At 45.6% G+C, this 18099-nt stretch overlaps 1 protein-coding gene across 5 annotated transcripts in view; it reads right to left on the reverse strand.

The window, feature by feature from the left end:
* The window catches only part of znf292 (zinc finger protein 292), a 128203-nt gene that overhangs the window by 39623 nt on the left and 70481 nt on the right, over nt 1-18099 (reverse strand). The window lies entirely within an intron of this gene.

The following is an 18099-nucleotide window of genomic DNA, read 5'->3' on the forward strand; positions in this document are numbered from 1 at the left end:
TCTATGAAATAAATGTGCCAATCACTTAAAGATAAATGAAGGTTAATTGAGTGATGCAAAATATCACAAAAAATTTAAGACTCAACATCTTAATATATATACACACACACACACACACACAGGAAGAATGCTCACGACCAGAAACGTCACCTATCCATGTTCTCCAGAGATGCTGCCTGTGTCCATTATATGTAAACCAGAATCTGCAGTTCCTTGTATCTACAGTGCCCTCCATAATGTTTGGGACAAAGATCCCATAATATATTTATTTGCCTCTGTACTCCACAATTAGGGATTTGTAATAGAAAAAATCACATGTGGTTAAAGTGCAGATTGTCAGATTTTAATAAAGACCATTTTTATACATTTTAGTATCACCATGTAGAAATTACAACAGTGTTTATACATAGTCCCCCCATTTCAGGGCACCATGATGTTTGGGACACATGGCGTCACAGGTGTTTGTAATTGCTCAGTGGGTTTAATTACCTCCTTAATGCAGGAATAAGGGAGCTCTCACCGCTCAGTCTTTCCTCATTACCTTTGGAAACTTTTATTGCTGTTTATCAACATCAGGACCAAAGTTATGCCAATGAAAGTCAAAGAAGCCATTATGAGACTGAGAAACAAGAATAAAGTTGTTAGGGACATCAGCCAAACCTTAGGCTTACCAAAATCAACTGTTTGGAACATCACTAAGAAGAAAGAGAGCACTGATGAGCTGACTAATCGCAAAGGGACTGACAGGCCAAGGAAGACCTGAAGCTGATTACAGAAGAATTCTCTCTATAATAAAGAAAAATCCCCAAACACCTGTCCGACAGATCAGAAACACACTTCAGGAGTCAGGTGTGGATTTGTCAATGACCACTGTCTGCTGAAGACTTAATGAACAGAAATACAGAGGCTACACTGCAAGATGCAAACCACTGGTTAGCCGCAAAAATAGGATGGCCAGGTTACAGTTTGCCAAGAAGTACTTAAAAGAGCAACCACAGTTCTGGAAAAAGGTCTTGTGGACAGATGAGACGAATAACTTATATCAGAGTGGTGGCAAGAGCAAAGTATGGAGGAGAGAAGGAACTGCCCAAGATCCAAAGCATACCACCTCATCTGTGAAACACAGTGGTGGGGGTGTTATGGCTGCTGAAGGTACTGACTCACATATTCATTGATGATAGAAATGCTGACAGTAGTAGCTTAATGAATTCTGAAGTGTATCGACACAACCTTTCTGCTCATGTTCAAACAAAAGCCTCAAAACTCATTGGCCGGCGGTTCATACTATAGCAAGATAATGGTCCCAAACATGCTGTTAAAGCAACAAAGGTGTATTTTAAAGCTAAAAAAATGTTCTATTCTTGAGTAGCCAAGTCAATCACCCGATCTGAACCCAATTGAGCATGCCTTTTGTATGCTGAAGAGAAAACTGAAGGGGACTAGCCCCCAAAACAAGCATGAGCTAAAGATGGCTGCAATACAGCCCTGGCAAAGCATTGCCAGAGTAGATACCCAGCAACTGGTGATGTCTATGAATCGCAGATAATCAAACAGTCATTGCATGCAAAGGATATGCAACAAAATACTAAACATAACTACTTTCATTCACATGGCATTGCTGTGTCCCAAACATTATGGTGCCCTGAAATGTGGGTCTATGTATAAACACAGTTGTAATTTCTACATGGTGAAATCAAAATGTGTAAAAATGGCCTTTATTAAAATGTGACAATGTGCACTTTAACCACTTGCAATTTTTTCTATTACACATCTCAAATTGTGGAGTACATAGGCAAATAAATAAATGATGGGTCATTGTCCCCAACATTATGGAGGGCACTGTACATCTTGAAGAGTTTATGCAGCATCAAAAAGCTCAATCATGGAATGGATTCAGCACTTCACTGACAAATAGCAAAACTCTGGCCACACTTGCTATGTCCAGAGAAGTTAAGCGCAGCATGCAGGCTGAGTTCCATTAGCATGCTTTGAAAAAGATTCCAGCTTCCATGTGTTGAGTGGGTTCTTCCGTACTACTGATTCACTGACCTTATCGCATTTAATCAGTCAAAATATTAGCCCTCTGCCTTCAAAAGACGATCTCCAGTTTAATGCTGTCAGTTCCATATCTTTTCCTGCTTTGCAATTTATACATTATATATACTTCAGATATACTGGGTTCCCTCGGCATATCTATTTGCATGCTCTCATTGACTCATACAGTGCAGAATCATTCAGTACACGTTCCTTTTGGCCCATGTCTTAAATGCCAACAATGATGCCTATCCATATTAATCCAATTTGCCTACATTTAGTCCATATCTCTCTATGCTATTCCTATTCCAGTACTTGTCTAAATGTATTTTAAATATGGTAATTGCATCTGCCTCCACCAACTCCTCTGGCAGCTCGTTGCAAATATTTTTTACCCCAAGATCTCTTTTAAATTTCTTCCCTCTCATCTTAAACCTGTGCCCTCTAGTTTTAGATTTCAATGACCTAGGAAAAGAACTGGATATCTATCCCATCTATGTCTCGCGTAATTTAATAAATCCCTTTAAGGTTATTCTTCGGTCTCCTAGGTTGCAGAGCGAATACACCCAACGTATCCAATTTCTTCTTGTAACTACAGCCTCCGTTCCAGGCCATTAGCCAAGACTTTACCAAAATGATCCCTTTATTTCAAAATGTTGCTCACCTCAGGGGAGTACAGGGAGAAGGCAGTCGATGGACGGCTTAATGCCCATTTTTAACAATATCTCAAGACTTCATAAGCCTGAGGCCGAAGTTGAGGACTTCCAGGGTCATTTTCTCTTAACCATTTACCACTCTGCTGACATCACTGTTGCATTTAACCTTCCAAGGGACCAAAATGAAATTACAGGAGGGCGATAGAATAAACCTTGGCATTTGCTGCGATTATGACTGCCTCACACTCTTGCTCGTCGGTTGAACAGTTCTTGATATTGAGTTACAAGTCAGATTTACTGGCGAAGAGTACATCTCGGAGATGCGTTGTCAAGCATGGAACCCAAGTTAATATAGAATTTCTGACCAAATTCATTGTTATTTTTTCTCATGGAAGTTTGATGTGACTTGAATTGTCCAACAAGCCACTTAACAACCGTCATTCGAAAAGCAACATCTGTGCATTTAAGGGGATTACAGCCCTTTAAGGAACCAGAATCTATTCAAGAATACATTCTTTAAATAGAAGATATTCCAACTTAGTACCGTTTTCTACATTGGATTATAATTTAAAACATGCGCGTTACATTAATCTGGAATTTGAGCTGGTAAGGACAGAAATGTCTAAATTCCAAAATATGAATGAGGTTTTGGGCTCGAGGTGACTCAAGATCCATCACTCTGTAGTTGATTCTAAACTGCTATGAATGGATAATGCATGCCAATTTCCTTACCTAAAGTACGGTAATGAACAGTCAATTTTGGCAACAATTAAAAAGTCTCACTATTAGCATTACTAATATCAGTGATATTTCTTAATAATTTAAATTCACTTTCAAACATAGAACAGAAAAGCACAGGAACAGACACTTCAGTTCACAATGTCCATACCTAACATGATGCCTGGATAAACTAATCTCCTCTGCGTGCATGTGATCCAAATCCATATCCATATGCCGATTTATAAAACCTCTTTAATGGCCCTATTGTATCTGCCTCCACCACCACTCCTTTCAGAATGGAATTTGAATTTAATTTTCAGGCATTAGTCCAGGCCTCCTTGTCCCAGGACAAATTAATTGTGCGACTATTCGTCCGGTTTTAACCTAACATATTCCGACAGAAAAGCCGGAAATCTCCAGGACCGGACAATGTTTCCCCCTCTACCCTCAAGCTCTGTGCCGAACTACTGGCACCAGTCTACACAGACATTTTCAATCAGTCCCTACAAACCTGCACTGTCCCTGCCTGCTTCAAAATGTCCACTATTGTCCCTGTACAACTACAGACCTATCTCACTGACCTCTAAGCGTGAAAACCGTTGAAAGACTTGTGCTGGTCCACCCGAAAAATATCATAAACCCCCTGTTGGACCCTCTGCAGTTTGCATACCGGGCCAATAGATCAGTGGATGACGCAGTCAAGCTAGGCCTGCACTTCATCCTCCAGCACCTAGACCGCCAGGGGACCTATGCAAGGATTTTGTTTGTGGATTTTAGCTCTGCATTCAACACCATTGGGCCAGAGCTAATACACTCAAAACTCTCCCAGTTGCCTGAACCCCTCATGTCAATGGATCACCAACTGCCTGACTGACAGGAAGCAGAATGTGAGGCTGGGAAAGTACATCTCGGACCCCTGACCCTCAGCATAGAAGCGCCGCAAGGCAGCGTACTCTCCCCTCTCCTTTACTCTCTCTACACTAACGACTGCACCTCCACAGACTCCTCTGTCAAGCTTCTCAAGTTTGCAGATGACACAACCCTGATTGGACTGATCCAGGATGGGAGGGGGGGATCTGCCTACAGACTGGAAGTGACACAGCTGACGTCCTGGTGCCATCGCAACAACCTGGAGCTCAATGCTCTTAAGACAGCCTCTACGCGGCCTCCTTCACGAGTAGCTTACAGGCTCGTAAGCCCACAAAACGAAACCAATGTCTTTACCACGTCTGCAGACCGCTAAAAGCCATGCCTCCCCAGGCCAGGCGGCACCGTTAAATGCCTCCAACTGTTGAAGTTTAGCGCTACTGCAGCTCAATGTTGAAGGCCTTACCACCGCCAAGCTCAACGTCATCGAACAGATTGCCATCAAAACAAGGCGACCATAGTTCTACTGCAGGAGACTCACACCGAAAACAAGAACTTCCTGAAACTTCCTGGGTATACCCTGGCCGGTCACACCGCCGACAAACATCATGGCATAGCTACGTTCGTTCGTAACGACATGGCCTGGTCAGCCATAGAACAGTCCGCAGAGGATGCAGAGGTAGAATGGATCACAAACAAAGTGCAAGACACTACCATCGTCAACATTTACAAGCCACCTCCGAGCAGGTTGGTCCCAACATCTCTGCCAGATGTCCTAGCCCCTGCCGTGTATGCTGATGACTTCAACAGCCATCATACACACTGGGCATACAGCAGCTCCAACGCTGACGGCGACATATTGGCAGAATGGGCCTCGACCGCCGATGCAACACTCCTATACGACCCAAAGGAGCCACGCACTTTCTACTCTGCACGCTGGAACAGCACCACCAACCCAGACCTGGCCTTCGCAAAATGTCGCAACAACGAACCGCTCCCAGTAAGATGCATCCTGGACAGGTTTCCCCGGTCACACCATCGACCATCGCTCATAACCATTCCATCTCTGGTCCAGCCCGTGGAAGTGAAAGACGTCAAGAGGTGGAACTTCCGGAAAGCAAACTGGGTCGGCTTCACACAACAAGTGAATAAGGCAGCCGTTGGCCTCCCACACCCACGCCCCACCAACCTGAACAATGCCTACGACTCATACTGCAAGATGCTGCTGGCTGCATCCCCCGCGGTGTACGTAAAGCCTATGTTCCTTGCTGGGATGACGAATGTGAAGACCTACTTCGCGCCCACACAGAATCACAAACCAGCAAAGACTGGGTCTAAGCAGCGAACTACCTAATCTGCAACTAAATGAGAAACGCAGGCAAAGATGGACAGAGACAGTGGAATCAATTGATTTCACACACTCCGGCCGCCAGGCGTGGCAGACCATGAATAAGCTGATGGGCAGGTCGACAACCCCAGCACAGTGCCCCATCACTGCAAATTCCATCGCATCGCTACTGCTGAGCAATGGCTGCTTCCCCAACGCAGACAAGGACTTCACCAGAACAACATCGGCGAGAGTCCATGAGCTACACAGGGCCCCGAGCTGCGACTCCAACCTATCCCATGATTTCACAACACAAGAAATCGAGCAGGCCATCCGACGGCTGAAAACCGATAAGGCACCAGGCACTGACGGCATCCACACAGAATACATAAAACACCAAGGCAAGAAGGCAACTGACTGGCTGTGCTCCTTCCTCTCCACGTGTTTCTGCTGCCTGAAGCAGCCAATGATCTGGTGCCGTGCCAAGGTGATCGCTCTGCCGAAGCCAAACAAACCTAGCGATTACCCCAAAGGATACCGACCCATCTCACTGCTGTGTGTTCCATACAAGCTCCTGGAACGTCTCCTTCACACACGTCTCAATCCAGTGATCGACCCCCAGCTGCCTAAAGAACAGGCTGGCTTCCGAAGCGGTAGGTCAACGGCGGACCAAGACATAGAGGACAGCTTCCAGGCAGGGGAGAAGGCAGGCACTGTCTTCTTGGACCTCACAGCTGCATATGATACTGTCTGGCTGCGTGGACTACACATGAAGCTTCTGGAAACCATCCCAGACAAGCACGTGATGAGCTTCATCATGGAGATGCTGAGCAACCGCAGTTTCAGGCTACACACCAGCAACGGGCAATGCAGCAGGGTGAGGAATCTTAAGAAAGGCGTCCCACAGGGCTCAGTGCTGGCACCAATGCTGTTCAACATCTACATCAATGATCTGCCTGCAACCCAGTCAAAGAAGTATGGCTATGCTGATGACTTGGCCATCCTACTCAGTAAGCCATCCTGGGAAGCAGCAGAAGGCCTCTCTGAAGACATGAACATCTTCATGTCTTCATACCTGAGGAACTGGCGCCTTAAGCTCAGCATGGGTAAGATAACATCTTCAATGTTCCACCTCAACAACAGGGAAGCGACCCGCGAGATGAACGTCATGGTGGATAACGCCCGGTTACGGTCCCAGCCCGTCCCCACGTACCTCGGCGTGAAGCTCGACAGAACGTTGTCATTCAAACAACACCTGGAAGGTGCCAAGGCAAAGACAAGCCGCACTGATACGCCACCTAGCCGGCACCACATGGGGAGCCACGGCGAAGACACTGCGCATGTCCACAGTGGCCCTAATGTTCTCAGCCGCCGAGTACTGCGCCCCGGTCTGGTGCCGTAGCCCTCATGCCAAGAAGCTGGATGCTGCCCTCAACAGCGCCCTGCGGACTGTCTCCGGATGCCTACGAGCCACCCCAGTAAACCAACTGCCCGTCCTCGCTGGCATCGCCTCAGCCAACATCAGACGAGAAGCAGCCACGCTGGCCCTCTCTAGAAAGGCACAGACCAGTGAATCCCACCTCCTCCGACAGATCGTCACAGAGACACCACGACGAGTACGCCTCAAGTCACGGCACCCCTTTGCCACGCAAGCCCAAGAACTGCTCTGTACAACTCGAGTACTTGCCGTTGGCTTTACGAGTTCCGACGTTCCCGCTACGTTAATTCTACGTGATTACCACGAGTTTGATGTGTTTTAAACTTGGGATCACTCGTGGGTGGACTTGCACCGTGAGACAGGGCCATTACAAGGTTAATTCCCGGGATGGCGGCACTGTCATATGCTGAGAGAATGGAGCGGCTGGGCTGTACTCTCTGGAGTTTACAAGGATGAGAGGGATTCTTATTGAAACATATAAGATTGCTAAGGGTTTGGACAGGCTAGAGGCAGGAAACATGTTCCTGATGTTGGGGGAGTCCAGAACCAGGGGCCACAGTTTAAGAATAAGCGGTAAGCCATTTAGAACGGAGACAAGGAAACACTTTTTCTCACAGAGAGTTGTGAGAATGTGGAATTCTCTGCCTCAGAGGGCGGTGGAGGCAGGTTCTCTGGATGCTTTCAAGCGAGAGCTAGATAGGGCTCTTAAAGATAGCGGAGTCAGGGGATATGGGGAGAAGGCAGGAATGGGGTACTGATTGGGGATGATCAGCCATGATCACATTGAATGGCGGTGCTGGCTCGAAGGGCCGAATGGCCTACTCCTGCACCTATCTGACGATTCTAAGGCCGCCTGGGTCAAGATGAGATGGAGAGACCAGTGGAAGTCAGCGGAACCATCTAGGCTATTCAGGCATCGGACGCTATGGAGGGCCTCATGGACAGCGCCTCCTGCGAGTGTGGGGACCCAACACAGACAGTGGAGCACATAGTCACCAGTTTCCCCAAACACCGGCCACCGAATGGTGAACGAGGTCTGATTGACCTGGACGATGACACGTTAGCCTGGCATGCCTCAACGGAGCTGCAGGTCTAAAAGACATACGACAGAAGAAGACAGTGGAATTGATTGTAGACTTTAGGAGAGCTCCCCCTCCCCTCCCCCTACTCACCATCAACAACACCACAGTCACATCTGTGGAGTCATTTATGGATGGTTAGGAACCATCATCTCCAGGGACCTGAAATGGGAGGCCATCGACTCCACCGTCAAAAAGGCCCAACAGAGGATGTACTTCCTGTGGCAGCTGAGAAAACCCAATCTGCCACAGGCAATTATGGTCCAGTTTTATACAGCCATCACAGTCTGTCCTCACATTCTCATCATGGTCTGGTTTGCCTCAGCCACCAAGCATGACATTCGAGGCTGCAGCGCTTCGTTCGATCAGCCGAGAAGGTTGTTGGCTGCAAACTTCCCCCCGTTGACAAACTGTACACTGCAAGGGCCAGGAAACAAGCGGGTAAGATCATCTCTGACCCCTCTTAGCCTGGCCACAAACTCTTTGAAGTACTTCCCTCTGGAAGGCAACGCCGGACTGTCAAAGCCGCCACAACCAGACATAAAAACTGCTTTTTTCCACAAGCAGTAGCTCTACTCAACAGCCAAAAGTCTGTAGCCTCCATTTGCTCTGGTATTTCATTTTATTCTTCACATGTTTAAATTATAATGTTTTATTTTTAATTGTCTACTGTATATCGTGTTGTTATCCTTGCGAGCAAAGCACCAACGAAAATTCCTTGTATGTATACATACTTGGCTAATAAAATTTATTCAATTCAATTTCACACACCCCAAATATTACAAAATAAACTTTCCTCACCCCTCACCCTCAAAGAGGAACCCAACCACCATTCTCTTGAAAAGAAGCATTAATTTCAGAAAAATTAAGAAAACGTTTCTAAAATTCTATTTGAATAAAAAAGGAATAAACTTGGCCACAATATCTCTATTTTTTACATTTATATTGTTTGACATTTTATTGGTAAGTATACAGAAAATGTTTAAACTTCACAAAAATTGTTTTTTTTTTAAATTCAAAATCAGCTAGGTCCTCAGACACTCAAAGATCCTGACAGAGCAGCCATGTTAAAGTACAACAAGAATTCTTAAAAGGATGATCAGTGAATAACATTGTACAAACAACAACAACAATATTTGTACTGGAGTTGCACATTAAGATAGACACAATGAAACTAAAATCTCACTGCATGGCTGAGTGATGCTGTTAAGAACATATTCAACGTAAAAACACATCCCAAAGTCTTTCATGTTCTGGTGAACATTCAAAATTGTACACTGGGCCATTTTAACACCTATTATTTGCGCATGCATCCAAAATTGTGGTCAGAAAATAGATATGAAGCAATACCTTACGGATACAGAGATAGGCAGAGAGGTTCACTGAACGAAACCTAAAGCATAGATCCTAAGCAATTGAAGGAACAGCCATTAATATTGTAGTGATAAAACCTGTGTTCCTTTATTCCAAGAGAGTATATTTTACTGAAAGTATTTTTCCATAGAATTTCTATCAATAAGCAATGACTGGTAAAAACTCACCAACAAGCTGGAATAAAAACACAATTATAAATAGCTTTAAACCAGGGGTTGGCAACCTACAGCCCTCGGGCCGAATGCGGCCCGTAACCCGAAATCATCCGGCCTGCAGGCGGATTTGTTTTCCCGTAATCATCCGGCCCGCCGAGCGTCTCGAGCAGCGGCCGGGCGCCCCGAGCAGCGGCCGAGCTCTGGCTGTACCGCATCCTGCGCAAAGCCGCCGGCATGGCCGCGCACCTTCTGTGAACACGTTTAAGAAAGAACTGCAGATGCTGGAAAAATCGAAGGTAGACAAAAATGCTGGAGAAACTCAGCGGGTGAGACAAGAATTGCACGAGGTTGCCTCACCCGCTGAGTTTCTCCAGCATTTTTGCCTACCTTCTGTGAACATGTGATTTGATGCCTGCCATCCGGGGCGGGATGGGGGCAGGATCCATGTGCACACGTGATAGATGTGGCTCGCCATCCGCTCACAGACATGCGTCCTGGCCCCTATGCAGAACAAAGTTGCCGACCCCTGCTTTAAACCTCGGCTAAGAGGGCAGCACAGTGGCACAGCTGGTAGAACTGCTGCCTTACAGCGTCAGAGACCCAGATACAATCCTGATATTGTTTGTGTGAAGTTTGCATGTTGATCCCTGTGACCAGTTCCTCCGGGTGTCCAGTTCCCTCCCATGTCCCACAGGCGTAGAAGTTTGTAGGTACATTAGCCTCTGTAAAATTGCCCCGAGTGCGTAGAGTGGATGAGAAAGTGGGATAACATTTAACTAGTGTGAATAGGTGATTGATGGTCAGCGTTGATTCAATAGGCTGAAGGGCCTGTTTCCATGCTGTATCTATAAAATGTCAGTCATATGAAACTTTTAAACCTGTATTTGCAAATGCTGAAAGTAAAACATAGAAATAGTTGCACCTTCAATTCAATGAGTCTGGCTAAGAGCAGTGGAAATGCTTGCGATATAACACATATTTGATTACAAACTTGGCCAAATGTGGGGTGTGGATGGAGGAAGGAAGGCAATGCTTTGATCAACATACAATGACTTCTATTAGAAACATCTGGGAATGTCAGGCAGGGGCAGGCTTTGGTTTTAGTTTTGTTCTGTTGCGTTCCTCAAACAACTGGCAATAGTCCCAAACATTCACAAGTTGGACTGAAAATAATGGAAATACAAAGAATTAAAAATGATCTAATGTAGATCATTATTAATTCATGAGAAATTCCAGCAGTTTGAGTAAAATAAGATGTAGCACAAGTTACGATTCTCCACAAATAAGCGAGTTCGGTATTCCGACTGCGCATGCCCAGGTTATAGGTCACTAGATATCAAGCAGTCTTGGCAATAGTGGTGCTGCATTGTGTGCAGGCTTGCGTTTCGTCCGTAGTCGAGGTCAGGGTCGGCTCTCCATCACGGCGGGTGCCGTTGAGTTACTGTTGGGCCGACCCCGTCCCCTCCTCAGTGTCCCGTCCATGTCCGGAGGTGTCCAGGGTGGTCCTGGGCTGGCGGGGCGGCCCCGGACTTGCAGCAGCTGGCTCCAGCTCGGCTCTGCCTGTCACGCTGGGTTGGCCCCGGAAGCCTTCCAAATCCACCCCCCTCCCCTCAGTCCGACACCGAGATCCTGCTGAAGATGGGCAGCCGCCGGCTCTTCTCGAAGACGCGCGACTCGGAGCCGCTGCTGCTGGAGTCGTCCTGGTCGGAGAGAGAGTCTGCGGATGGGCTCCTGACGGCCATGGAAGGCCAGGCGCCCGCTGGAGCTGCGGTTACTGTCGGTGATGGTGGTGCTAGCGGCAGCAGCAACCACCACCCCCTCCCTTGCCCAGCCCCAAGCACAGAGTCCGGGCCAGCTCTAACTCCAGGTTGGGGCTGAAGGCCACCCGCAGCGCGGCCCAGTTTAGCGCTGGGCCGGAGGAGGCCGAGCCCAGGTTGGCGCTCTGGCGCAGGCGAGGCCGGGGCCCTCGCTCATCCTCGGGGTTGTGGATGAAGTGGCAGCGGGTACTGTAGAGGCAGAAGCCGGTGGTGTGCAAGGTACGGCTTGTAGTGGCTGAGGCCATGGGCGAACTGGCACTTGTCGCCGTAGCAGCCCATCCAGTAGCGGGTTCCTCTGGAGTTGGAGCGGAGTTGGGCTGGAGTTGGAGCTGGCTGTAGGTCTGTGGGCTCTACGGGTCTGTGGCCGCTGATATTGTCGGTCCGGGCTGTCGGTTGGCCCGGCTGGAGAGGCGGAGGTGAGCTGGGGTTGGCGCTTCTCCGGGCTGGACCTGGGGGCCGGCGTCTCGTTAGTCCAGATGTCTCCAGCCGCCCCCCAGGCGGGGTTGGGACACTCGAGTGGGGCGGGGGGAAGTGACCGGGGACGGTCCGGTGGCAGTTCGGCAGCGCTTGAGGGTCTACCCCCCGCCCGCCCGGTCTCCCACACCCCACCCCCAGTCGCCAACTGCAAAAAGACAAATAAATCAGACCCAAACTATACTCACTGAATCTACATAGTGTTCGACCTTTGACAAATTGCATGATTCCTTGCGTTTTTCGGAATACCGAACTCGCTTATTGCTGTACCATTTATTTTGCTCCATAACCGGACTTGCTAAAACTGATGTCTCTACTAGGCTTAAGATTTAACAGTAAACTTATTAGCAATTGTGAAGTTGTTAGATTTATCACAGCATTAAAACTAATTCCCATTTACAGCTGGTAGCTGATGTTATAAAGAATCTTCCCTTACCTCCAAAATTACAGAACAGCTGCCTTCTCCCAGATCTGTGCTAATCCAAACCATGCTTTAACATCCAAATCCCTTCAATTCCTTCCACTCTTGTAACCATACATAAATGTCATTCAAGTGACCCTTAACATGCTGGCAACCTTTGACATGTACGACTGTCCCATGTTGGTTCCTCCAACACCTCAGTAGGATTGTACTCATCTTGACAATCAGTGATAATGTTCTCCTGTCCTATCAATGCTACCACCCTCTCAGAAATATCATCCAAGCACCAGCTTCCATACAAGATAATACCAAATTCCATCTCCACTGCCAGCTCCTCTGCTGACCCCTCCAATATCTCCAAAAATGTTAGAACTGATAAGTTTCCTTCAATAAAACATTTCTGGACAAAGCCATCGTCTTCAGCGACAGCACCAGCTCAAATTCTTCCCCACAACAAACCATCCTTCAGGTACAGGCCCGAAACCAAACTTCACAGCTTGGTACCATCTTGACACCAAAATAAAATTCTCATGATATAGATAGATTTTTGATAATGATCATCACAATAATTTCTAATTATAAACATCATTTAAGTCTATCTCTGCCCAGCATATCTATTGAAATCTTCAACCACATCCCAATTGCTTCACAATAGAACCATCTCAACATGCTCTCATGTGTCAGAGATAGAAGTATGCACAATTATGAGAGGCATGGCAAAGTTGACAGTCAGAACCTTTTTAAGGTGAGAGAGGGAATGTTTGAGAGAGGTGTGGGGCGATTTTTTTTTAAACACAGAGAGCTGGTGGCAGAAGCACATACGATAGTAACATTTAAGTGACTTTTAGACAGGCACATGGAGGGATATGGATCACATTCAGGCAGAGATTAGTTTAACCTAACATTACGTTTGGTTTATGTTCACTCCCAGACACTCTTAATTTCTACTCAATATAATCCTGACAATCACCCAAAATTATTCTCCCCCATTCCCCTAACTCAGACAAGCACATACATCTATCTTTTGTGCTTCTCTGTTGAGCAACATATTTTTGAACTCCACCATAGCCTCGTCTTCCATCCTTTGTCTGTTGTCTCCATCAGGTTTTAACCTTCTCATGTTTACACTCCTACAACTAGGATCTTGAGCATCCCCAATTTGCTAAGTACCTTTTTATCATTTGTGTAGGAAGGAACTGCAGATGTTGATTTATACTGAAGATAGACGCAAAGTACTGGAGTAACTCAACGGGACAGGCAGCATCTCATTTGTTCATTTCTCAGAATATAAAAGATGCTAACAAAGCCATAATTTGTGGACCATGTCCAACTGCTAAACCCGTGTACCATTTCTCATTTCAGCTGCTTGCTTTATGATATGTCTGTTTAGTGACTGACATACAGGAACACCAAGATCACTTTGTGCATCAATTCCAAATCCACCGCCATTTAAATAATATGATTTCTATTTTTTCTGTGTAGGAAGGAACTTCAGATGCTGATTTACACTAAAGATATACACAAAATACTGGAATAAAACAGCGGGTCAGGCAGCATCTCTGGAGAAAAGGGTTGAGACCCTCCTTTAAATATCACATTCAGTTCCCTCATTGATGTATATTGTAAATAGGCAGCATTCAAGCACTGACCCCCATGGTATACCATTAGCCGTTACCTGTCGCTCGGGAAAAGACCTATTTAGTCCTACACTTTATTTTTCGTCCTCAAATCAATTTTCAACCCATGGCAGTAAATTACTCCCAATTCTATAAGCTTCAATTTTGCACTTATTTTTAATGTTGGATTTTCTACGGAAGGCAGTTCTTATGGAAGCCTCTGACCAGTGGTGTGTAACAGGGATTGGCAATGTGACCCTTCTGCTGGTTGGTATATACATTAACTTGGATGCCAATATAAGAGTTATGATTTGCTGATGACTTGAAAGTTGTGGTGTTGTTGATTGCGTTCAGTGCCAACATAGGCCACACAATGATAATGATCAGCTGGTAAGTTTGGCAGGGCAATGGCAGATAAAGTTTTATCCTGACAAAGGTATGCATTATCGACGAATAAGGGTAGGAGGTATCATGAATGGAAAGGCCACACATAGTAGTTGGGAACAGGTGGATGATGGTGTGCAATGCAAGGGTTCCTGAAGGTCATAGGACAGTTGGATAATGTGGTGAAGGCAGCATATTTAAAGGATACCATTAGCCAAGGCATCAAATGTAAATGCAAGGAGGTCTTTATTCAAGATGAAAACTTTGGTTAGGCTACAGCCGGAACATTATGTATCATTTTAGTCGGCACAGTTGAGGAAAAATATGATAATAGACAATAGACAATAGGTGCAGGAGTAGGCCATTTGGGCCTTCGAGCCAGCACCGCCATTCAATGTGATCATGGCTGATCATCCCCAATCAGTACCTCATTCCTGCCTTCTCCCCATATCCCCTGACTCCACTATTTTTAAGAGCCCTATCTAGCTCTCTCTTGAAAGCATCCAGAGAACCTGCCTCCACCGCCTCTGAGGCAGAGAATTCCACAGACTCACCACTCTCTGTGAGAAAATGTGTTTCCTCGTCACTGTTCAAAATGGCTTACTCCTTATTCTTAAACTGTGGCCCCTGGTTCTGGACTCCCCCAACATCGGGAACATGTTTCCTGCCTCTAGCATGTCCAAGCCCTTAACAATCTTATATGTTTCTGGAGTGGTTCAGGTCGTACCTGGCTGATCGAACTTTCTGTGTCAGCCTTGGGGACTCTGTATCCTCCTCTGCTCCTCTCTCGTGTGGGGTCCCACAGGGCTCAGTTCTTGGCCCTCTCCTCTTTTCTCTCTATTTGCTCCCACTTGGTTCCATACTTAGGAAACATGAAATTTCATTCCACTTTTATGCAGACGACAGTCAGATTTATGTGCCTCTTAAAAAGAAGGATGAACACTCTGTCGGACTGTTACTTGAGTGTCTCAACGACATAAAGGCCTGGATGGCTCTGAACCTTTTAAAATTTAATGATAAAAAGATGGAAGTAATGGTTTTTGGTGGCACCACTGGGGCCCCCCCTGTAGATCTGGGCTCCCTGGCCCAGTATATCAAACCAAGCATCACAAACCTAGGGGTTAAATTGGACCCTGAGCTTAAATTTGACAGTCAGATCAAGGCTGTTGTTAAATCAAGCTTTTTCCATTTGAGGCAGCTGGCCAAAATAAAGCCAATTCTGTCAAGGCAGCACTTTGAGACGGTAATCCACGCCTTTGTTACCACTCGGCTGGATTACTGCAATGCACTGTATGTGGGGGTTAGTGGGTCCTCCATCGCCCGTCTCCAGATGGTACAGAATGCAGCTGTACGTCTTTTAACTGGCACACGTAAACATGAGCACATTTCGCACATTTTAGCCTCACTCCACTGGTTGCCTATTCAGTTTAGGATCCATTTTAAAATTCTTTTATTTGCTTTTAAATCCATAAATGGTCTTGCCCCGCCCTACCTATCTGAGCTTCTACACCCTTATACACCCGCCCGCTCTCTCAGGTCAGATAATCAGCTGCTCCTGAGTGGGCCTAAAACTAAGCGGAAGCTCAGAGGGGACCGTGCCTTTGCTGTGTCGGCACCCAAATTATGGAACGATCTGCCTCTCCACATTAAACAGGCCTCTTCTCTGTCTGTTTTTAAATCTCTTCTTAAAACCCATCTCTTCTCCGTGGCCTTTGATACCCAGTAAGATGTCGACTTTATTTGCTTGATTGGTTTCTTATTTTGATTGCTTATTGCATGGCTATTATTTTTACTCATGTTTTATGTCTTTTGATTTATTGTTGTATTTCATATGTGATTTATGCGCCTTATGTGAGCTGTTATGTTATGTTCTGTTATGTTGTCTGTTTATGATGTCTTGTTTTTCCTTCTGTACAGCACTTTGGTCAACATTGGTTGTCTTAAAGTGCTTAACAAATAAAGTTGGATTGGATTGGATTGGATTTCAATGAGATTCCCTCTCATCCTTCTAAACTCCAGTGTACAAGCCCAGCCGCTCCATTCTCTCAGCATATGACTGTCCCGCCATCCCGGGAATTAACCTTGTAAACCTACGCTGCACTCCCTCAATAGCAAGAATGTCCTTCCTCAAATTAGGGGACCAAAACTGCACACAATACTCCAGGTGTGGTCTCACTAGGGCTCTGTACAACTGCAGAAGGACCTCTTTGCTCCTATATTCGATTCCTCTTGTTATAAAGGCCAACATGCCATTCGCTTTCTTCACTGCCTGCTGTACCTGCATGCTTACTTTCATAGACTGATGTACAAGGACCTCCAGATCCCGTTGTACTTCCCCTTTTCCCAACTTGATGCCATTTAGATAGTAATGATATAACTGAAGTGGGAGCAGAGGAGATTCACCAGGATGTTGCCCAGGTCGGAATGTTTCAGTTACAAGTAAAGACTAGCTAAGCAGGGCATGTTTTCCTTGGAGTAGAGGAGACCGAAAGGTGAGCTGATAGATTTATTTAAAATTACAAGGGAATTGCACGAAATTTTTTCCCTTGACAGAGGTGTCTTGAGGCCTGAAGGGATAAGTTTAAGGTGAGAAGTAAGTAGTTTAGAATGAACTCGAGGCATTAAGTTAAAGTCACAGCACTTTCGGCCCAACTCATCCTTGCTGACCAATATGCCCTATCTAAACTAGTCCCATTTGCCTGCATTTTGGCCATATCCCTCTAAACCTTTCCTATTAACATACCTGTCCAAATGTATTTTGTATGTTATTATACCTGCCTTAACTACCTTCTCTGGCAAAGAGGGACTTTTTCAACCCAGTTGCATTCTGGATCGCAATGGCCGAGAAGGTGGTGGAGGCAGAGACGCTCAAACATTTAAGAAGCATCTGGATGAACAGTGAAATTTCCAAGGTAAAGCAAAGCATGGACTAAGTGTGAGTTAATGGGATAAATGCAGGTAATTATTTGATAGTCAGCTGTTTTAGTGGGCTGAAGGGTTTGCTTCAGTGCAGTATAGCTCTATAAAATGACATTTCTGACCTTTCAAATTTCCTAAAAAAATTATTTTGAGCTGAGACCCCTGGCAGAAGCAAGTTTGTTACCAAAATGGACACTGTTTGAATACTTTTTAACTTTTAAATCAATTTTATAACCTGGACTCATTTCACTCTGGTCCAAAGGAGAAAATGTAGCACCAATTTGTAGGGAAGAAATGACTGTGGGCTTGAAGTGAATAAGGAAATCAAAAAAAGGAACCAACGTACTCTTTGAAATACCCGATTAGCATGCTTTTTGGGGATTCTTTGTATTGGAGCCAAATAAACTAAAATCCATTTTATGAATCTGCTGTTTCAAACAGTTGCAATACACATTTATATTCACAGGGCTGAGAATCCGATCTGGCAGATATTTTGGAAATAAAACCCGAGACCAGTTCAATCTGTGAATTGATCCGTGTTGCTATGGTGACAGCAAAGCATGGGATTAGCTGTACCCATTAGCTCTCACATCACCTCGTGTTCATGACCAAAATGCTCCAAAAGATTGTGCATTATTTTGTCTGGATATTCTCCGAAGCTTAAGATACCACTACTTACGGAGAACAGAGATAACAAGCTAAGCCTCAGCTGCTATTTGGCTCCACAGGTATTAGTGAACACCACTCCAATTTATTCGCCTTTCATTGTTAAAAAATGAAATCTTTTAACTCCCTTCAGCTTTCTCGAATGGCACACG

This window comes from Amblyraja radiata, chromosome 8 (assembly GCF_010909765.2).
Source record: "Amblyraja radiata isolate CabotCenter1 chromosome 8, sAmbRad1.1.pri, whole genome shotgun sequence".
In the NCBI taxonomy this organism is placed as follows: Eukaryota; Metazoa; Chordata; class Chondrichthyes; order Rajiformes; family Rajidae; genus Amblyraja; species Amblyraja radiata.